Source organism: Spea bombifrons, chromosome 2 (genome assembly GCF_027358695.1).
Source record: "Spea bombifrons isolate aSpeBom1 chromosome 2, aSpeBom1.2.pri, whole genome shotgun sequence".
In the NCBI taxonomy this organism is placed as follows: Eukaryota; Metazoa; Chordata; class Amphibia; order Anura; family Pelobatidae; genus Spea; species Spea bombifrons.
In genome coordinates this window covers 138,915,277-138,938,974 of record NC_071088.1, presented here as the reverse complement: position 1 = coordinate 138,938,974, position 23,698 = coordinate 138,915,277, and the positions used below count along the sequence as shown (strand labels likewise).

General features: G+C 41.1%; 1 long non-coding RNA gene across 1 annotated transcript; it reads right to left on the bottom strand.

Moving 5' to 3' along the window:
- Positions 1 to 4,233: 4,233 nt before the first annotated feature.
- Positions 4,234 to 5,432, bottom strand: LOC128474382 (uncharacterized). The gene is made up of 4 exons (XR_008346343.1): positions 5,379 to 5,432; positions 4,703 to 4,775; positions 4,375 to 4,445; positions 4,234 to 4,298 (listed from the first exon to the last, which is right to left on the bottom strand). It is a non-coding gene; the product is annotated as an uncharacterized LOC128474382 (long non-coding RNA).
- Positions 5,433 to 23,698: the final 18,266 nt, after the last annotated feature.

Below are 23,698 nucleotides of genomic sequence, written 5' to 3'. Positions count from 1 at the left end.
AATGTATGTTACTCTGTTACTATGTATATATATTACTCGGTTACTATGTATATACTGTATGTCACTCTGTATACATATGTTACTCTGTTACTATGTATATATGTTACTCTGATACTATGTATATATGTTACTCTGTTACTATGTATATACTGTATGTTACTCTATATATATTACTCTGTTACTATGTATATATGTTACTCTGTTACTCTGTATATACTATATGTTACTCTGTATATACTGTATGTTACTCTATATACTGTATGTTACTCTATTACCATTTATATACGTTACTCTGATACTATGTATATATGTTACTCTGATACTATGTATATACTGTATTTTACTCTGTTACTATGTATATATGTTACTCTGTTACTGTGTATATACTGTATGTTACTCTGTTACTCTATATATGTTACTCTGTTACTATGTATTTACTGTATTTTACTCTGTTACTATGTATATAGGTTACTCTGTACACATTACTGTTACTATGTATATATGTTATTCTGTATATAGTGTATGTTACTCTGTGTATACTGTTTGTTACTCTAATACTCTGTATATATGTTACTCTATTACCATTTATATACGTTGCTCTGTTACTATGTATATGTTACTCTGTTACTATGTATATACTGTATGTTACTCTGTTACTATGTATATATGTTGCTCTGTTACTATGTATATATGTTACTCTGATACTATGTATATCCTGTATGTTACTCTGTTACTCTCTATATATGTTACTCTATTACTATGTATATATGTTACTTTGTTACTCTGTATATACTGTATGTTACCCTGTTACTTTGTATATATGTTACTCTGTTTATATCTATCTATATATATATATATATATATATATATATATATATATTACTGTTACTATGTATATATGTTACACTGTCACTATGTATATACTGTATGTTAATCTGTATATACTGTATGTTTCTCTAATACTCTGTATATACGTTACTCTGTTACTATGAATATATGTTACTCTGTTACTATGTATATACTGTATGTTACTCTGTTACTCTCCCTATATAGGTTACTCTTTTAGTATGTATATACTGTATGTTACTCTTACTCTCTCTCTCTCTCTCTATATATATATATATGTCACTCTGATACTATGTATATATGTTGCTCTCTCTATATGTTACTCTGTTACTATGTATAAACGTTACTCTGTTACTATGTATATACTGTATGCTACGCTAATACTCTGTATATAAATTACTTTGCTCCTCTGTATATACATTAGTCTGTTACTATGCATATACTGTTACTTTGTATATATGTTACGCTGATATTATATATATGTTACTCTGTTACTCTCTCTCTCTCTATATATATATTACTATATATATATATATACTATGTATATATGTTACTCTGTTACTATGCATATACTTTATGTTACTCTTTTACTCTCTCTATATACCGTAGTTGCTCGATTATAAGACGACCCCCCAAAATCTTAATATTAATTTATGAAAAAAAGAAAAAGCCTGAATATAAGACAACCCTATAGGAAAAAAGTTTTACCAGTAAATGTTAATTCATGTAAACTATGTGAACAATTTGTTTTTAATAAAAGCTATGATTGAGAAAAATATTTTGTTTTTATTTCCTTTTTTTTCAACTTGCCCCCCCCCCCAGTTATGCACATCTGCCCCCGGAAATGCCTTATACCCCTATATGACACTGTGCCCCATGATATGCCTTTTAACCCTCTATATGCCACTGTGCCCCATGATATGCCTTTTAACCCTCTATATGCCACTGTGTCCCATGATATGCCTTTTGACCCCCGATGTGCCACTCTGTCTCCAGAATTGCCTTATACTCCTATATGCCACTCTGGCATTTAGGGGGTTAAAAGGCATATTATGGGGCAGAGTGGCATATAGGGAGGTATAAGGCATTTCAGGAGGCAGAGTGGCGTATAGCGGGTTAAAAGGCATTTCTGGAGGCAGAGTGGCATTAAGGGGGTTAAAAGGCATTTCACAGAGCACTCTGCCTCCAGAAATGCCTTATGCCCCCCATTTAACACTCCCCCCCTCCTCCAAACTTACCGGAGCTTCTGAGTCCCCGGTGCGTAGTCCGGGCAGCAGGGAACTCTGATCTCTGACAACAGCAAATCGCGTAGAGCTCTACACGCTGCCCGGACTAAGCACCGGGGACTCAGAAGCACCGGTAAGTTGGGGGGTGGCATAACACAGGAGGATCCAGGTCCCCATCGCTGCGGGGGATCTGGATCTTAGTCTCATAGTCAGACCTAGTTGAGGTCTGATTATAAGACGACCCCGATCATAAGACGAGGGGTATTTTTCAGAGCATTTACTCTGGAAAAAACATCGTCTTATAATCGAGCAAATACGGTATACCGTATTGGCCCGAATATAGGCCGCACTTTTTTCCCCCACTTTAAGTCTTTAAAGTGGGGGTGCGGCCTATATTCGGGGTCTAGCGCCCGACACCCGGGACAAGTAGTCCCGGGCGCCGGGCAGGCAGCGGGGTTAGGATACAGATCCCCCGCAGCGGTGCAGGGGACCTGCGTCCTACTGTCTGATACGCTCAGACAGCCTCCCCTGCCGGCACTTTCCACGGGGCGGAGTACCGGCACGGGAGGTTGTCTAAGCGCAACGCACGGACGTTCACCGGCAGCGGCGATGCACCGTTGCCGGTGAACATCCACACGATGCATTTTAACCCCCCTGACTTACCAGAGCAGACTCCCGGGTGTCTTGCAGGGCCGGCGGAAGACATCTACGCAATACGCGTATACAACTTCCGGTGCCGGCACTTCCGCTGAGTGCCGGCACCGGGAGTTGTATACACGATGTGCATAGATGTCCCCCTCTGGCCCCGTAAGACACCCGGGAGTCTACTCTGGTAAATCGGGGGGGGGAGGACAGAGTGGCAGCATATCGAGGGGGAGGACAGAGTGGCAGCATATCGAGGGGGGGGAGAGGAAAGAGTGGCAGCAAATCTCGGGGGGGGGAGGACAGAGTGGCAGCAAATCTCGGGGGGGGGGACAGAGTGGCAGCATGTTTTTTGGGTTTTTTTTAAAGAAAAAAACTTTTTCTTTAAAAAAGCACCAAACTTTTAGGGTGCGGCCTATATCCGAGCAAATACGGTATGTTACTCTGTTACTATGTATATACTGTATGTTACTCTAATACTCTGTTCATATGTTACTCTGTTCCTCTGTATATATGTTACTCTGTTACTATGTATATACTGAATGTTACTCTGTTATTCTGTATATATGTTACTCTGTTACTATGTATATACTGTATGTTACTCTAATACTCTGTATATATGTTACTCTGTTCCTCTGTATATATATTACTCTGTTACTATGTATATACTGAATGTTACTCTGTTACTATGTAAATATGTTACTCTGTCCCTCTGTATATAATGTATGTTACTCTGATACTATGTATGTACTGTATGGTACTCTGTTACTATGTATATAGGTTACTCTGTTACTCTGTATACATATTACTGTTACTATGAATATATGTTATGCTGTTACTATGTATCTACTGTATGTTACTCTAATACTCTGTATATACATTACTGTTACTATGTATATACGTTACTCTGTTACTATGCACATACTGTATGTTACTGTTACTCTGTATATATATTACTCGGTTACTATGTATATACTGTATGTAACTCTGTATATATGTTACTCTGTTACTATGCATATACTGTATGTTACTTTTACTCTGTATATATATTACTGTTAGTTTGTATATACTGTATGTCACTCTGTATATATATTACTCTGTTTCTATGCACATACTGTATGTTACTGTTACTCTGTCTATATATTACTCGGTTACTATGTATATACTGTATGTCACTCTGTATATATATTACTCTGTTAGTCTGTATATACTGTATGTTACTGTTACTCTGTATATATATTACTCGGTTACTATGTATATACTGTATGTAACTCTGTATATATGTTACTCTGTTACTATGCATATACTGTATGTTACTTTTACTCTGTATATATATATTACTCTGTTAGTTTGTATATACTGTATGTTACTCTGTATATATATTACTCTGTTAGTTTGTATATACTGTATGTCACTCTGTATATATATTACTCTGTTAGTCTGTATATACTGTACGTTACTCTGTTACTATCGAAGGCTTGTTTCTCCGTTGTAAACCTACCATCGAATTGCGGAATCCGCTGTAAGTTCTCGCCCAGATCTCCTGTAATTGTCAGCGATTGTTTCACCTTCAAGTTGGTTTCCCTGGCGGAAAAATTGCCGGCGTAAGACACCCGGGAGTCTACTCTGGTTCCAGACAAATAATAAAAGAGAAAGTTACCCGTCAAGCTCCGCGGTTTCTATGTAGATCAAGCTGTTGGGTTCACTGCTGGACAGCAACAGAAGATCTGCCTGAAAACATATAGAGCCATTTAAACAAAAATACCCCACGTGGGGCAAAATAACACAAACAACCGAGGGCATCATATCTCACACCAATCGAAATGTTAGAATCGGAGGATGGGAGGATCAGAGGCTGAGATGTAATGTAAGGATGTTTTACCTTACCGAGAGGGTAGTAGATGAGTGGAACAGATTCCCAGCAGAAGTGGTAGAGGTTAATACAGTGAGGGGATTGAAACTATATCCCCAGATGGCGTTTAACTCACCGTTACAAAATTATTATTCTCCAGTTTTATAATATCGCCGACTTGGATATTCATCCATTTCTCATTGGTGAACCTGCAAAAAAATGAGGCAGAAATAAAGCGATCGACAATTTCTGTCCCCTAAACCTTCCAGCGACACAGAATATTTCTGAAAAAACAGCCTTTTGTGATCATTTTGTGAAAAATATAAAATTCTGTATTCTCAGAAAACGGTTTTTATCAGAATGAATTCGGACAAAACGCAGCCGACCGTCCCGCCTCGTGGACAATAAAATTCAAGTTTCTTCTCCACCATAAGTTGGCGACTACAGGGGGCACGATGGTTGGGCCGCATGCCTCCAGACTGTCCTGTTTTTTGTGGGACAGTCCCTATATTTGCGCACTGTGCGGCGGTTCTGTGCGGCGGTGTATTGGGATATGATGTCCTATCCTGGTGATCTGCCCCCTATTTGACACAAGGAACAACGATCCATGCCCCCACCGCCAATGAAACGCTCGGAGTATGAGACCGAGCAGCACATATCAGAAGTAACAATATGGCTTCTTTTCATTGAATCTGCCGCTGCTATATAAGTAAATGTAATGTAACAGCGCTACGGAATCTGCCGGCGCCATATAAATAAATGTAATGTAACGGAATGATCCGGATGCGTTTCTTTCGCCATCTGACACTTACTGTCCTTTGCTGAGCACCTGCACCGTTCTGTTGTTGACCTGATTGTCGCCTTTGTGCCGATGGAACAAGAAAAGCCGTTCGTTTACAAACATCACAGCGACAGATACATGATATCTAGATTGTAAGCTCGCGGGTCGAGCTCTCTTTCCCTAAAGTAATGTGTAGTCTTAGTCTGTCCTAGTTTGGTCAGAATCTTTGAATGTAGGGACTGTAAGAAAAGCTGCGCAAATTGTTGGGGCTACAGAAATAAAAAATAATAACAAAAATAATAATGACAATAATAATAATTCTAATAATATAATAATAATAGTAATAATAATACACTACAATGATTTGTATGATCATGATTATTATTAGTAGTAGTAGTATTACTATTACTACTACTACTAATATACCTTACACTTAATTTTTAATGATAATCATGATGATTATTATTAGTAATAGTAGTAGTATTACTACTACTAATAATAATAATTATACATTACAATTAATTTAAGGATGATGATTAGTAGTAGTAATAGAAGTAGTAGTAGTACTAGTACTACTACTAATAATGGAATAATTAGTGTTATTAAATAACAATTATTTACATAAACTATTATTATTATCTATATTGGATAATAATAATGATAATAATAATTATAATAATTATTCAATTGTTCAAGCAACTGCAGTTTTTTTTGGTGAACCAATATAACAATAAAACAAAGCATATCACCATTATTTTAACATGTTCTTGAGTACTGTGTGTGTGGGGAGTTTTTTTGGTCCACTTTGAGATTTTAATCCTGAACCAATTCCATAAAAATGATGTCATACTGTATGTCACGCAGAATGAAAGCAATCACACAGAATGTACCATGTAAGAGGCTTAGGGGGCTATGTTAAAAGCCACCCAAAGGTATTTTACAAAAATGAGGCAAAATTGGGGCTTTTTGTTCTCGAGGTATAAATTGATATTTATATAATGATGGTGAAGTAACTCATACCGTTAACCGGCCGCAACAGAGCGATATTCTCAGAGATCAGTTTGGAGTTTTGCTCTAGCAGGCAAGTTCTGGCTGCTCTCGCGCAGGATCGTGTTCAGGAGAGGCAAGGAGGCAATGGGGGGGGGGGGAGTCCATGCTTGGTTCCTTCAGCGGCTCTCGCTTTGCTACGGCCTCTGAACCTCCTCTTTTGGGGGGAATTTCGTATTTGGTTTGGCAGCTCCTGGGAGGGAAGTCCCTCTGGCAGGCGATGCTTTCTCTGGGGAAGGAGAACTAGAAGAACCAGAGACCATGCTCTGGAAAAACATGGCATTGTTCCTGATGGGAGAGTAACTGCCCAAAGGAGACGGACGTGTCGTATCAGGAGCCGGCTTCCTATTTTGATCTTCTTTGACGCTGGTGGTCACCTCATCCAGGCACAGCTTCCTTGGTACATTGATCACCTTGGCATGGCTGCCTCCTTGGGTCCAGAAAGTGACATCGGCGCCGAGGACTGTGTGTCGCAGACATTGTTTTGGCCGGACGATCGGCTGCCGGACAGGCCATAGAGCTGGGACAGGCTGGCGGTGAAGCGGCTGTGCAGAGGCCGTGTCTTGGGCTTGCTGAAGTGATGCTGGAACACAAAAGGCTGGATGGGCAATGTGGTGGGACGCTGATCCTCGCTGCAGTGGAAAACGGGGTTGACATCGGCAGCGATTCCTGTGAAGGCAGAGAGGCCAGGGTTATATACGGAGGTGAAGATATCGCTCATTGCAGATCGACGAAACCTCGTTAACTACACGATAGAACCTTAAGAAATAACGTTTTTCCAACCGTCGTTTACAGATTGTAGAGTTACAAGACCTCGAGTAGATTTTTCCAGATACAAGATGTACCAAGCAAATACCCCCCGGAATCACAAACTTCTCAACGTGCAATAACACATTACACGGCAGACAATTATAGTATTGGAACTTTAGAATTTTCAAAAATGTGGGTGCTGACCGCTGGCAGGTTTAGCTTTGCTGAGAAACGGTGGAGAAAATGGCCATGTTCAGGGCCGGCACGACAATGGAGCCGAGTGGGGCATCGCGTAGAGCTCGAAACGCTGCCCGGACTAAGCACCGGGGACTCAGTGTGTGGAGCTCTACGCGATTAAAAAGCTGCTGCAAAACAAAATATATTAAAATAAAAATGCTCAAATAATATAAATATTTAAAATAAATAAAATAAAAATACATACAAATAAAATATACCAATAAAAAAATATATATAAAAAAAATGTTTGGAAGAGAGATTGGGACACATAAAATGACGCATAAATTTAGAAGGATATCGGGTGCATCTATTCTTCAAAGAACATTGAAACTATATGTTTATATAAATATATTATAATTATATTTTATTTATTTAAGGCCAACAATTCCCGCAGCACTTCTTACAGTCCCTACATTCAAACGGTCTGACAGAACCAGAACCGACACACTAAGACGACCCGATATATCAGGTACAGAGGGTCCGGCTTGAATAAAGAGTATTGTGGATGATGGGCATTGGGGTCTGACAGTAGCAGGATTGATTGCCTAATTATCAGGGCTATAGATCATTGAAAATGGTTAATAAATGGAAGAAAACTATTTGTAGAATATAATATTTTATGAGCAATGAGGAAGGTATCCGATATCTTCGGTTGCTTGAGAATGCCGGTAACGTTAATACGAGCAGCAGCGGCGCTGGAGCTGGCTCTGAGCGGCCCGTGGCTATCGTGGCCCCTGGTGTATCTCACCTCTCCGGTCAGCACGCAGATAATCTCCAAAGTGAGCCTCAGGATCTTCTCGGTTATCTCACCCCCGTCCTTTGCCGTCATCTCGGAGTTATGCAGAGGCTTCACCGCCCGGCTTTGAGAAGATCCAGCGCTTAGGCTGCGGCTTTCGGAAAAGCTGGAAATGACAAATTCTCAGATTCTCAGACCTTAATTAGTCACTGTATTAACCTCTACCACTTCTGCTGTGATGCTGTTCCACTTATCTACCACCCTAAGCCAAAAGACAAGGTTCTGCCTACAGCTAGTGAAGCCAGCAACTAGCACGCCCCGTCTGGTTGAACCTAGAGAAGTACGTGTCCATCAAGAAGCAACAAGTTCCACAAAGAGTCAACTTTGTCTGTGCCAATTTTCCCCAAACAGCCTCTCTGTGCCATCTTACCCCCTGAAACAGCTCTTATCGTAGGTATCGGTCTAAATACATGTAGATTGTAGACACAGACCGGCAGGGGAGGCATTTATGAAAGGGTTAAATTCTGGCAGAAAATACATATCCCCGCAAACACGCCAACCTTTAGCCATCTCTGGCCCACCCAGTTTTTGAGCATCGCATCACCCATCAGTAATTTGGCTGGGGATGATGAGAGTCAAAGTCAACAAAAATATAATCAGCCCATTTCTTTGCTAAAAATAATTATTAAAAAAAAAAAAAAAAAAACATTTTACTAAATTAATGTTTGTGTGATTCCATTTTTTTCAGTCTTTTCATTGGGGGTTTCAGGAAGTGTGTGTGTGAGTGGGGGGGGCACTTGTGACCTCACAATCCCTGCATCATAGTAGGGATCAGTATTTTTTTTTGTTTTACCAGCGTGGCGGACACCTGATCTCACAACCCGTCCCACAAAGTCTATTACCATGGTAACAGGCAGCCATAGAAATCCTGATCCAGGTTCCATTCATATTTCTAGAGACCGCTGATCCGTCTGTTTTTTAACGGACCCCCGTCCGCAGTATATTGTCACAGTCTAGGAAAGGCTGTAGCGATTGCCGAGAGAGGACCCCCCGGTGTCACTATACATATTGTTATCTCTTAGCCCTTGTGGGCCATGTACGTGCAACATATATAGCTGGCACTTAAAGTGTTAAACGCTCACTAAAACTCCACCTGTTCAGAGAAGCTTACAATCTATCCTCCTAATACCCTCAACCTGCATCTTGTTCCGCCCCGTCACCTTAGAGATCTCCGTCCGCTGACTTCTCCATTATATAACGCTTTCAGGCAGCTGCATATCAGCCGTTTGTATGATTCTGATCCCCAATCTACTAAACCCCCCGACTCCTTATCATACTGCCTGTGGGGAACAATAGAATGGCTCAGTCTTAACCACCAAGCCAGACTCTCTGACTAATGAAAGTCTATGGAGGAAAGGACTTAATTACCATTGCCATAAAGCATCAGCTCAGTGTGGTGTTTGAGCTGGGAAAGTCACCCAAAATATCATTCTATTCTATTGATATTCTGGGCTGTAAAGATCCATATTTAGGACAAAAAAAACATTCTATAGTTTTATTTTGTTATTATTACGTCAGGGAGAGATGGTGAAAAGGTAACACTTTAGGAGTCCTGACACCTGAGTATCACATAAATAAGAGGTTAGTTACTGCCACACAATTCCCAACTCTCCATGTCTCAGAGAGACAGTCCCTCTGTGGTTACTCCACAGTCCCTCCACAGTCCCTCCACCATTCTCACCTCCTCACATCAGCACCTTACCCACTCAGCTGTCAATCAGCACCTCACTTCCGGAACCAGAGTCCCCTTCCTGAGAACGAGTGGGCGGAGCTAGCCGCACCTCGCCGCTCGTGACGCCAAATCCAGTATGTTGAGTTCTAAACAAGCGAGACACAAATCTTTAGTTCACACCACAGGACAGGAGCAGAGTCTGTGGACAGCCCGCCCCCACCATAGAGTCCGCGTAGGAGACGAGTGGCGGCCTAGCAACCAAGTGTGGTTAAGCGCTGTGACGTCAGGTACTATTTTATTTGCTGCGCAGTTTGTATGTAATAATCTCCACATAGCAGAAGGAATGATGTCAGCAAAATAACTCTGCAACCGGTCCTAATACCCTGGAACGCTCTAAAACTTTCTCTAACGTCATCCTTTTAGAGAGATTGTTCCAGACGCTCCAACATGCAGATGTGGCTGTGATGGTAGTTGCTATATATCATATCACTCAAGTGCCCCTGTTCACGTTTGCCAGTCCCTCTTTTCTAGGAACTCAGGTTGTTTGCTGGGTATGAGGGTATAACGGGGTTCTACAGCCCTAAAAGCCCCCATGCTTATTACTCATGTATAGCGCAGGTTACAATCACCTCTGCGCTGTAACTAATATAATAAACATGAACTCTGAGGCTGCTGCTCTTCACATTATTCCACATATATAGATTTTATTAAAACGCTGATTTCAATGGGAGAATTTTCCTGCCGCTGATGAAAACGGGACGGAACTGCATAAAAGGAAGAACATCTAGAAGAAAAGAACTTACTACGAATATCTCCTGAGGAAGCCTTGGTGGCGAAACGCGTTGAGGATCTTAATATGGACTTTTATTGTTTCATATACGTATTTTTATTGGATATATTTTATTTATTTACTGAAGTTGGGCCAGTCCCGGAATAAATATATTTTAAATACATTATTTATTCACTGGCACTTTATTGGAACCTACGGACAAAAGAAGAACACAGACAAGAAACCACTGGGAGATGATCAGGCTTGTTTGCGCATGGTTGGGTGTGCAAAACTGCATGTGAGTGCAATTGTTATATTACCTATTTCACATCAGATTGATACACTGCGCCATTGGGTTTCTGCTTCTCTTTTCTAGTCTCTGCCTGGGAATACAAGAAATATTGAGAAAAGGCTTGAAAATCACATTATTTTTGTGAGCGCAACCATTGCCCTTAACACTGAATTATAGGTTGAAATTGTCTGCACTATTATGGTCTTTCTTCTTTCCTTTTGTCTTCCATGAGCGCCCCCAAGTGGATTTCCTTTGGTACTGCGCAGCATTTGGAGAGTTGTTGTTGTTGGGTGGCAGCAGTGAGAACAGAAGGAGGGAGGATACGCATATATATAATTTATTTCCATCTGGAATTATTCACATTTATTACTTTTGGTTTTAACTGGGATTTTCTCACACACTATATATACCTAAAACGTATATATATTTTTCTTCAATTATGTTACAGAAATGTCCTTATTTTCCATGAAAACAGCTCAGTGACCCCAAACTTTTGAATGCTATTTCAGATCCGGTTGCAATAAAATGTAAATGAAAAACATAACCCTCTTTTAAAATGTTTTCTGTGTACAAAGATCAATAGGTCACTATTACATGATATCAGGTGAATGAAATTAGATTTGGGGACACATTAAGTGGATTACTTAAAATTCACTTTTATTTGGGCCATTCTTATCTCCATAAATCACACTATACTATCTCTCTTGTGAGGTCATAGTTCTGTAGAATTATCTGTGGACAATGGCAGCTGTAGTTATACAACACGAAGGAAACGAGAACAGAAAATGTAGGTGTTTCTCGAATTTATTATGATGTTATGATGTTATTTGGAAAGAAGGGAAAAAAAACCCTAGTTTGTGTCTTTTTCCAATTTTGCCACAAACTAGGGAAAAAATTCCTTCTTGAATATTAGGTTTTCAGCTTTTGGCCGGGGCTTAGTCCATCCTTCAGGCCATCCAGTCTGGAGTCACAAAGGAGAAGCCAGAAAGACTCTGGCTGCTCGATGACGAGGAAGAGGACGATGAAGATGAAGAGGACGAGTCCTTTGTGCTCAACAAGACTGACGGAATCTCCTGAAGTGTCTGCAAGCGGAGATCTGATGCTGGTGTCGGCCGGTACGGGGGGGTTGAACGGCGGCTCTCTATATCCTCCCAATTAATGTCCTGAAAGAACGGATGCCGCCTGATACCCCCCGTGATCCAGAGGCGATGCTGAGGATCTTTCATCAGAAGATGCTTTAGGATGTCCGCAGCGTCTTCCGAGATGTCTTTGACGTACCGAGGGCTTCCATTTACAATGTTACTCATCACTGCCTTCTTGCAGTTACCGCGATAGAACGGTAACTTTCCGTTAAGCATGTGGAATAGAATCACCCCGAAGGACCACCAGTCCACGGCAACACCGTATGCTTGGTTTAGATGTATTTCGGGGGCCATGTACATGAATGTTCCGCAGCGTCCTGTTGTCTCTGCTGCTCCAAAAATGCCTTCTGCGACAATACCGAAATCGCAGATCTTGGCGTGGCCCTCTCCGTCAAGCAAGACGTTGGCCGGCTTCAGGTCCCGATGTATAACTCCCCGAGCGTGGAGGAACTGGATGCCACAGATTAATTCAGCCGAATAAAATGCAGCTGTGGTCTCGGGGAGGGGGCCCACGCTCTTCATATACGACCGGAGGCTCCCACCAGCCATATACTCCATCGTGAATAAGGCGCGGGTCTGTGTTTGGAAGCCTGCATATCCGTGGCACAGGAACGGGCTGTCCCGAGCCATCTCCAGGATCCTCCTCTCCTTCAGTAGGGACGGGGGCTTAGCGGCTTTCTTGCGGATGATTTTGACCGCTACCATAGAGTCTCTTCTAGGTACAGAAGCCAACATGACTTTTCCGAATGACCCTTGTCCCAGCACTGAATGGAAGATGAAGCCGGAGGGCGTCATGGGGAGGAGGCTCCGATGATTTTTCGCAATAACACCACTTTTTACCTCACTTTTGCGTCTTTTAATGGGAACCTTTCCCCTTCTGTGCTCCTCCAGATGTTCCTCCGCTCCTTCTTTCTCCTGCTGCCCCAGAGTCTGGATGTTTTTCTCGTTGGATCTACACGGTTCCGAGAAACCTGTGCTCTTTCTTGGGCATCTTGTTGTCTGCTTTGCCCTCAGACACAGGCTGCTCTCCTCCCTCTCATTAGCAGTACGCTTGGTCCTCTTCCCCGCTTTTCCTCTCTCTTCCTTGTTACTGCTACTCTCTTTCTTCGTTTTGTTGACCGGGTCTCTGCTGGCCAAGTGCTTCTTGTTCTGGCCCTCAGTCTTTTTAGCAGTTTTGGTGAAAGCTGTTTTCACTCTTTTGAAAAACGTCCTGACTTTTTTGGGGCAGCATCTCCTTACAATCCACCTCAGTCCATGGAGTAGACAGCAGTCCCCCATAGCTCTCCTTTTAAAAGGTTCTCCTTTAAATCTCCTCAATCTCTGATGCCGTTGGTAACAACACTTCAAGTCCGCTATGAATAGCTGCTTACAAGTGCGAGCGCCCAACTACACTGAGCAAGCAGAGGAGCGCGCTCCGGCTCTACAGTGTTGTGATGTCACAGACTTGTATGATGTCACAATTCACTCACCCGCATAGTGAGGGTTCCGTGCTTCTGCTTTATGGATGTAAATACTCTGGTGGATTTCTTCTAATTTATTGATGGGGGTTTTTGTATCCATCGTATAAAATGACCGGGGTGTTAATGTTTGGTGAATTTAAATGCTGCATATAAATGTTTCCCCGCATGAAAAACCCATAAATCCTCTTACTTTCTATTATTTTACCGATTTGCCTCTTTTCTTGCCGTCCCAATTTTCAGCCCTAACTTCTTTTAATCTCCTGTTCGTCGTGGTGTTAAAAATCCTTCACTATTATTACAGTAAAAGTTTGTTTTTGGGGTTTCTTTATATGCCGGGGCAGCTGCAGATTCGCCGTTTGTCTGAGTTCTGTCTCTGTTATTTCAGACAATGTACTTTAGAAGCCCCCGGACTCCGTATCATACGGCCTGCGGGGAGCCAGACGATGTCTTACAGGGACTTTCAGTAAATGAGGAATTGGACTTTTAGATATTAAGGCTTTAGTTCCACTGCCGTAAATAATCAGCCCATAGAAGCACATGAGATAAAAGCCACTTTTCTTTAATGCTAAGCAGCCTTATTGTATATCCGGCCCGTGACGTATTCTGGCCGCGTTTTACTCTTTATATTTTGGTGCTAATAAATACTATTTAATAACATGAAAATGGCTGAATATTAAACTTCATATTAATATTAAACGGCATTTACCATTTTTACAACCTTATTGACTGTGATGGCGCTAAATCATTAACATAATTATAATGCCACGCGGGAAATTAAAAAGGTCAGAGAATGCCTTCTTACCCCACGCTTATTTTTATTAGGGGTAAACAGGAATAAATTCAACAATTACATAAAAGTATAAAGAGAGACAAATCGAGAAACAACTCATTTTTATTTTCGTTTAATAAAAGTATTGAAACTTTGAACGTTAGAAAACTCCAATAATAATTATTCTCCCAATTTTGCCTCCGGTAGTCGGTTTTGAAAGTGAAGAGAATCCCGCAGAGATGGCCGATTCTCCGCGGCCGGAGCGCAGGGAAGTCCGGCTCAGAGACCAGAACATGTTCCGTCTCCCGGCTGAGGAGGCATCATAGAGACGGCGCGGCCAAAAGGGATTCCCGGTCTGCAGGAGACGGCAACCGGAACGTTACTTACAGAAGTATCCAGATGTAGGAAGTCATTTTGTTACATTGTTATATTGCGTGATAAGCGTTACTATAAGTGTTATTTTGTATCTTTTGGGGGGAGGGGCGGTTGGAGTCCAGTACGTCTCCTGCCCTCCAAGTTGATTTTGTGTAAATCGGCACCAAGCCGGCTGAATGCCCCCCTTACATTTTCGGGTAATTCTTGTGTCTGGAAGGACTTCAGCATCCGGACATCTTATGCCGTGACAGTAGATCGATCGGCGCTCACAAGGTGAAGCTACGGCAGAAGAAGCCGACAGGCGGCGGGCCGGGTGGTTTTGGAGCAATGGAGATGGAAACGTAGTATTTGGCCGCAGATAAGAACCAATCGGGCTTCTGCTCTGCCTGTTTTCCTGATTAGTTCCCGGTCATAGTCATATCCAATGTATGTTTCCATCCCCTACTGTATTAACCTTTACCACTTCTGCTGGAAAGTCGTTCCACTGATCTACCACCTCTACCTTCTCAGTAAGGTACAGGAAGAAGCCTCCTGGCTCCAGCTCCACAGGTGACGTCCACCATCTCTGGAAGACCCCAGCACCGCAGGTCCGCCTGACTGCGAGGGACTCTCTTATCTACAGGGCAATTCTTTCATTATTACGGACCAAAGACACCGACTCAGCCATTCTCGATTTCGTTGCAGCTGAGTGGGGGACGCTGTAGAGGGGGTCTTGGCTGATGCTGAGGGCCCCTTCTACACACTTTTATTGGGCGTATCGATGCCTTAATATTGTAAGGGGCGTCCTTGGTATTTTTGCTCTACCATTAAGTTATATTACATTCTACACAATATTTATTTACTATTTTTTATGATTATACCTGGATCTTTTTAATACCAACTGGAGGATCCATTTAAGGTTATATAATATTTTATATATTATTTTCACTTATTATAAGCGGCACAGGCGTCTATTTCTGTTTATAATTAAAGAAGACACTGACATCGCTGGCCATTCCTAGCACATCTGGTGTTATTCCTCCCCGGGGTTCACTTCCATCAGGCAGAAGACTTCTTGGACTTTATTCCGCTGGAACAAAATAAATGAAATAACTAAACAATGAAACGGATCGGCGAGACTCCAGGGAAAGGGTTCTTATTATCAGTCACTATACAGCGTTCTCATCCCAGGAGGAGACACCGGAGGTCCCAAGGCTCTGAACAGCATAAGATCTGGGAGGTGAATCCATACGCCGCCTGTTCCTATACGCGCCATTCAACCAATCCCCCTATACCTTTCCTAATACCCCAAACCACCCAACCTACACCTTCCTCCTCCATGAGACCCAACTTCAAACCTCCGCACAGAGACATCAACGAGGAAGACGGAGGGAACCCCGCAGAGCATGAAATCCACCGACGGGTTTCACTTCTACCGGAAAATCATCCTTCGCTGCGCTTTCCATTAAACAACGGAGGAACGCGCCGGCGAGGAAAGACGCTGCCGCGGGAGTTCAGGACGTCCATTAATATACGGAGGAAACAACTCCTTCTACTAAACTTCAACCCGCCGTCCCAAAGCAACCTCCCGACACGCGGTAGTGTGTGATATATATATATATATGTGTGTGTGTGTGTGATATATTATATATATATATATATATGTGTGTGTGTGATATATATATATATATATATGTGTGTGTGTGTGATATATATATATGTGTGTGTGTGTGTGTGTGATATATTATATATATATGTGTGTGTGTGATATATATGTGTGTGTGTGATATATATGTGTGTGTGTATGATATATATATATATATATGTGTGTGTGTGATATATTATATATATATATGTGTGTGTGTGATATATATATATATGTGTGTGTGATATATTAGATATATATATATATGTGTGTGTGTGTGATATATTATATATATATATATATGTGTGTGTGTGTGTGTGATATATATATATATATATGTGTGTGTGATATATATTATATATATATATATATATATGTGTGTGTGTGATATATATATATATATGTGTGTGTGTGATATATATATATGTGTGTGTGTGTGATATATTATATATATATATGTGTCTGTGTGTGATATATATCTATATATATATATATATGTGTGTGTGATATATATTATATATATATATATATATATATATATATGTGTGTGTGTGATATATTATATATATATATTATATATATATATATATGTGTGTGTGTGATATATATATATGTGTGTGTGTGTGATATATTATATATATATATGTGTGTGTGTGTGATATATATGTATATATATATATATATGTGTGTGTGATATATATTATATATATATATATATATATATATATATATGTGTGTGTGTGATATATTATATATATATATTATATATATATATATATGTGTGTGTGTGATATATATATATATATATATATGTGTGTTCCTGGCTGGCAGAGAATAATAAAACATCAACATCGTGTAACAGCTCTAGTGCAAGAAGCCGTCCGTCTCTGGATGCAGTTCGGTAGGAATATACATAAATTTTGGCTGATTTTGGCTAGAAAAAAACAAATAATTCTTCTGAAATAGGGGACTGCATCTCGAAAAAACATACCTAGGAGGGAATACGCATTTCAGGAGGTTAGTAGTAAGCGGGCGAGACTTTTAAGGCTGCCCACGAGTTCAGTGACTGATTCTAATACCACCGGCCACAGCGACATGTGATATTTTATTACACACTACCTGCGATATACGGTATAAATATCATCTATACATTAGGGCTGCAATGAATCGATAAAATTAGTTGAATCGATTTATAAAATGATTTTTCTCAGAGCAAATGCTCTGAGAAACTCCCCTCCTTCTATGATCCGACCTCAAATAGAGATCGGGTTATAACTCTAGAATCCAGATCCCCCGCAGCGCTGCTGGAGGCCTGGATTCTTCTTTCTGTCAGCCGGTGAGGGTCCGTGCCATGCGCGGAGACATCCTCCGCTTCTCCCCTCCACTTCGCTTCTCCCTTCCACTTCCGCTGGGGCTTCTGTTAGTGAACGCCGGCGTCACGTGACCTTCCATTGACCATATATTTATATATATATTTATATTTTATTGTGCATTATCTATTCGTTTTTGTCTATATTAATGAAAGCATATTTTTATACCTATTTTAGCGCTGTCAGTTTTTCTTATGTCAGGGGGGTATAAGGCATATCAGGGGGCACAGGGGCATATCAGGGGTATAAGGCATATCAGGGGGCACAGTGGCATATCGGGGGTATAAGGCATATCAGGGGGCACAGTGGCATATAGGGGGGTATAAGGCATATCAGGGGGCACAGTGGCATATCGGGGGTATAAGGCATATCAGGGGGCACAGTGGCATATTGGGGGTATAAGGCATATCAGGGGAGTGATAATTTAATGGGGAGGAATAATCTTACAGCAAAAGGACGTAGCGGCAATTACTATCATTAGGAGCTTTTATCCATCATGGCAATCTAGACATTTGTTTGCGGATTCTACAAACATAACTGGAACATTAAACGTAATTAGAGGCATTTTATACAAAAAATTACATTAAATAAAAATAAAGGTAAAAACTTTTAGAGATTAAAATTTAAAGGAATATTTTTTTCTGGAACAAATAAATTAAGCGTCTACATAAATAATTACATTTCATTTAAAAATAAATATTGGATTTTTTTTTTATTTGGCCCCTACTAGCAAGAGAGAAAAACATAAATATTATAAAAAAAATTAAATAAAATAAATAATAAGAAAAAAACTATTTTCTTCATCTTACTGATCTCCCTGCCTACTGATCGCAGCGATCAGGAAACAGGGTTCTGCAGCCCGGCTCTCCTGACCCCACAAAGTGCGATCAACTGCAAGGAAGTCATCAGAGACGCAGAGCATCTATTACACCGACGGAGCCTTCCTGCGGCGTCACTAACTCTACGGAGCTTATACACCAAAAGGGATTCTGATGCGAGGCTGCAAAACCAGTCCTGTCACCGTAGCAACCAGTGGAAACATCCTACCGATTGGACCATTCTATTCGTTACTACGGTGATAAAATCACTTTCGAAACTTTGCACCAGAATTCTTTTCGTTATAATTACAAAGCATTATATGAATTTATCTCTTTTAGCTTCTCCCCCAGGACCGATAATATTTTTAGCATCTAAGGGCGATGTGTGATTTTCTACCAGATCATCAACCCCATCAAATGATTCTCATCCGGAATTCAGACTTTTGTGTTGTTTTGTTTAGGAAGAGTCTCATTAAATGTATAATATTTATATTACAATTTCTATACCAAATATTTGTTAAAATCACTCTAATCGCAAATACATTTTAGAAATTAGTAGATAACCCATACTGGTTATAAATATATCAATTACACCCGGTTTATCTAAAAATATAATATTATTATTATTATTATTAATAAATATATATTGCACTCTGAATATGACGGATATTCCAATATTATTTATTATGCCAACCCAAAAAGAAAGCAGAAATAGAAAAAAAATATACTGAAAAATGTAACAAATTACAAAAAATAAATAGATTTTATATTTATTTCTGAATATTCGCAAGCACGTTATGTACATTTTTGTTACGGGGCGTACTAAACAGCATATTGGGAAGATGGGATGATTGGCTGCAATACTCAGCGCTATCACTAGGTGGCGCTAAACTTTTTACACTCATGGTAAATCAAAGTATGTTCTTTTCGGTAGTTCTTGATACTAAGTTGCAACGAATACATTACAAAAAGAAGCTGCACATGTTTAACTATTTACTTGCTGAATTATATACAGTTTTATAACGGAATCATAGTAAATTCTATAGAAATAATAGAAAAAAGTTATGTAATCAAAATATTGATTTAATATGGTACACGTATGTATGTAAATATATATGTACCGGCATAAGAAAAGGAATAAACAATCCTCTTTAGAAGTGATGGCTTAATGTCCAATTATATCGAAAAATATATCAAAACATCATAGTGCAACATCTCAAAAAAAGAAAAGAGTCTGTGTTGAGGGTTATAGAAAATGCCCACTCGCTTTTTCATGAGTTAGCAGAGGACCATCAGCTTTCTGTTACCCCTCGAAGTAATACTCAATTCCAACAAAAAAGTATAAGGAATATAGATCAGTAATACATATTTTGTTTCAGATAAAAGAAAAACACGAATCCTTACATATAAAACACCAGTCAATGCCCCAAAATGAAGGTAACAATACATCTGATCCTGCCTTCCCTATATGAAAGCTTGGCAGTCCATCAGTGATTCCCATATATAAGAATTATACCCAACTAGCCATAAAAAAGGACGGATGTGTTACTTGGCATGTGCAGCCACGCTATTCCACCATAATCCCCATGCGAAATAATAATTATAGCCATATTTCCATCCAATGTGTTCCTTGCCATGTGTAACCACGATATTCCACCCATAATCCCCATGCTGAAAAATGACATCCATATTCTTATCAGAAAAAGGCCAGAATTATGATTTAGCATGTGCAACCATGATATTCCACGCATAATCCCTTTATATGAAAATAATTAAACCAAGTTACTTATAACAAACGCATCAAATGTGTTACTTAGCATGTGTAGCTATAATATTCCACCCATAATCCCCATGTAAAAAAATATATTCCCAGATAGTGCCAATCAAAACAGGCAAAATATGGTGTTTGCACATACATGTACCATATTAAATCAATATTTTGATTACATAACATTTTTCTATTATTTCTATAGAATTTACTATGATTCCGTTATAAAACTGTATATACCGTATTTGCTCGTTTATAAGACGACCCCCAAAAATCTGAATATTAATTTAGAAAAAAAAGAAAAAGCCTGAATATAAGACGGCCCTATAGGAAAAAGTTTTCCAGTAAATGTTAATTCATGCAAACTATTTTTTAAAAAATAAAAACAAAGATTGAGAAAAATATTTTGTTTTTATTTCCTTTTATTTTCCAACCTGCCCCCCCCAGTTATGCACATCTGCCCCCAGGCTTACCACTCTGCCCCAGAAATGCCTTATACCCCCTGTATGCCACTGTGCCCCATGATATGCCTTTTAACCCTCTAAATGCCACTGTGCCCCATGATAGGCCTTTTAACCCTCTATGTGCCACTCTGCCTCCAGAATTGCCTTATACCCCTATATGCCACTCTGGCATTTAGGGGGTTAAAAGGCATATTATGGGGCAGAGTGGCATATAGGGATGTATAAGGCATTTCAGGAGGCAGAGTGGCGTGTAGAGGGTTAAAAGGCATTTCTGGTGGCAGAGTGGCATTAAGGGGGTTAAAAGGCATTTCCTACAGAAATGCCTTATGCCCCCCATTTAACCCCCCCCCAAACTTACCGTTGCTTCTGACTCCCGGTGTGTAGCCGGGGCAGCGGGTAGACGTCGACGCGATTCTCCGGGGATGGTCTGCGCGATGGACGCAAACAACCCCCGCTGCTAACCGCACCTCTTTCCTGCTGCAGAGGAAGTTGTCTACGCAAATCGCGTAAACGTCTACACGCTGCCGCGGCTACATACCGGGAGTCAAAAGCACCGGTAAATTGAGGGGCATAAAACAGGAGGATCCAGGTCCCCTGCAGCCCTGCGGGGGATCTGGATCTTAATCTCATAGTCAGACCTATTTGAGGTCTGATTATAAAACGACCCCGATTATAAGACGAGGAGTATTGTTCAGAGCATTTGCTCTGGAAAAAACCTTGTCTTATAATAAAGGAAATACGGTATTTCAGCAAGTAAGTAGTTAAACATTTGCAGCTTCTTATTCTTTTCAGTAGTTCTTGATACTAAGTTGCCACGACAGTAGCGTACCTAGCGGGGGGCGGGCGGTCCGCACCGGGTGCCGCTCATCAGGGGGGTTCCAACTTGCCGGCACCCCTCCAGAGACGGACAGTAATGTCCGTCGCTGGAGGAGCAGGCTCGCAAGGGAGCGGTATCGGAGGTCTTTAACAGACCTCCGGCTCCCTTGAGTGATTTTAAGACGGTTCAATGATCTCCCTTGAACCCGGCTTAAAATCACTGAAGGGAGCCGGAGGTCTGTTAAAGACCTCCGATACCGCTCCCTTGCGATCCGCGCGGCAACAGCTGCTGTGCTCCGGGGTTTGTTGTCAGATCCCGGCGCACAGCACTGAAGCCGCGCCCACCGCTGTCGGTGCCCTCTGACCCGGAAGGAGACAGAAGAACTGAAGAAGAAGAGGAGCGAAGAGGAGGAAAAGGAGCTGTAAGGAGAAAAGAGGAAAGGTAGGAAAGCATTCAGTGAGACTGACAGTGAGAGTGGATTGGTATATGTATGGATTGGTATATGTGTGGATTAGTATATGTGTGGATTGGTATATGTGTGGATTGGTATATGTGTGGATTGGTGTATGTGTGGATTGGTATGTGTGGATTGGTATATATGTGTGGATTAGTGTATATGTGTGGATTGGTATATGTGTGGATTGGTATATATGTGTGGATTGGTATGTGTGTGGATTAGTGTATGTGTGGATTGGTATGTGTGGATTAGTATGTGTGGATTAGTATATTTGTGGATTGGTATGTGTGGATTGGTATATGTGTGGATTAGTATATGTGTGGAATAGTATGTGTGGATTAGGGTATGTGTGGATTGGTATATGTGTGGATTGGTATATGTGTGTGGATATACATCATAACTCCCATCACTCTATACTGTTCCATACAGTGGCAGAGCTGGGAGACAGAGGCCTTGCCTCCCCCCAACGCAGGACTCCTGAAAGGTAAGTGAACTTCAAAGAGGGAGAGGGTAGATAGTTAGGAGGGGGTAGATAGGGAGAAGGGAGTGAGGGCAATCATACTCCTATCATGCCAAGTCTGCGAGTACATCCTGGAATCTGGGTATGCCTGGGCATGATAGGAATGTGATTGCTGTTAACAATCATATATATATATATATATATATATATTTATATATATATTGTTATTTAATTGTTTTGTCCTATTTTGGTGTGTTACTTACTTTAAATAAAAGTGTAAGATTTTTTTATGGTGTGGGGGGGTCATATTTGGTTTCGGCCAGGTAAATGCTGCATTTTCGGTTTCAGTCCAGAATTTGTTTCGGTGCATCCCTAAGCCAGACAATGAAGTGGTAGGCCTACACCACATCAATGTTTGGCTTAGTATATAGTGATAGGAGTTATGCTGCACTATTGTCGATGTCTGGCTCAATGTATAGTGATAGGGGTTACGCTGTACCACCATCAATGTATGCCTCAGTATATAGTGATAGGTGTTATGCCGTACCCCCGTCAATTTCTGCCTCAGTATATAGTGATAACAGTAATGCTGTACCACCTTCAGTGTCTGCGCCGGTATATAACGGTAGAAGCTATGCAGTTTGAAAGTGTGTGTGTGGGGGGTGCCACATACATGATCCGCCCCAGGTGCCAAATACTCTAGGTACGCCCCTGTGCCACGAACATACTTTGATTTACCATGAGTGTAAAAAGTGTAGCGCCACCTAGTGACAGCGCTGAGCATTGCAGCCAATCATCCCATCATCCCAATATGCTGTTTAGTAGGTCCCCTCAGTGGCGGAACTACTGGGGTCGCAGGGGTCGTGGCTGCGACCGGGCCCTGGAGTTCTGCCACTCAGGGGGGCCCAAGCAGGGCCGGACTGGCCCACTGGGATACTGGGAAATTTCCCGGTGGGCCGGCAGATTTGTGGGCCCGGCGGCCGTCAAACTAATGTTGAAAACAGCCGCTGAGCGGCTGGGAGCGGGATTGGAAGCCGCCTCCGGCGCCAGGGGCAGGCTGGGCAGGGGGACAATTGCCCCCCAGGCCGGCGGAAATCTTATCTAAACAGCCACTGCGTGCTGATGCCGCCAGCTGGCGCTACTTTAATTCTTTTTTTTTTTTTTTTTAATATGGCAAGCCGATCCGGCATATTAAAAATAAAAAAGGATTAAAGTATCTTTGGCTGGCGGCATCAGCACGCATCGGCCGTTTAGATTTACATTT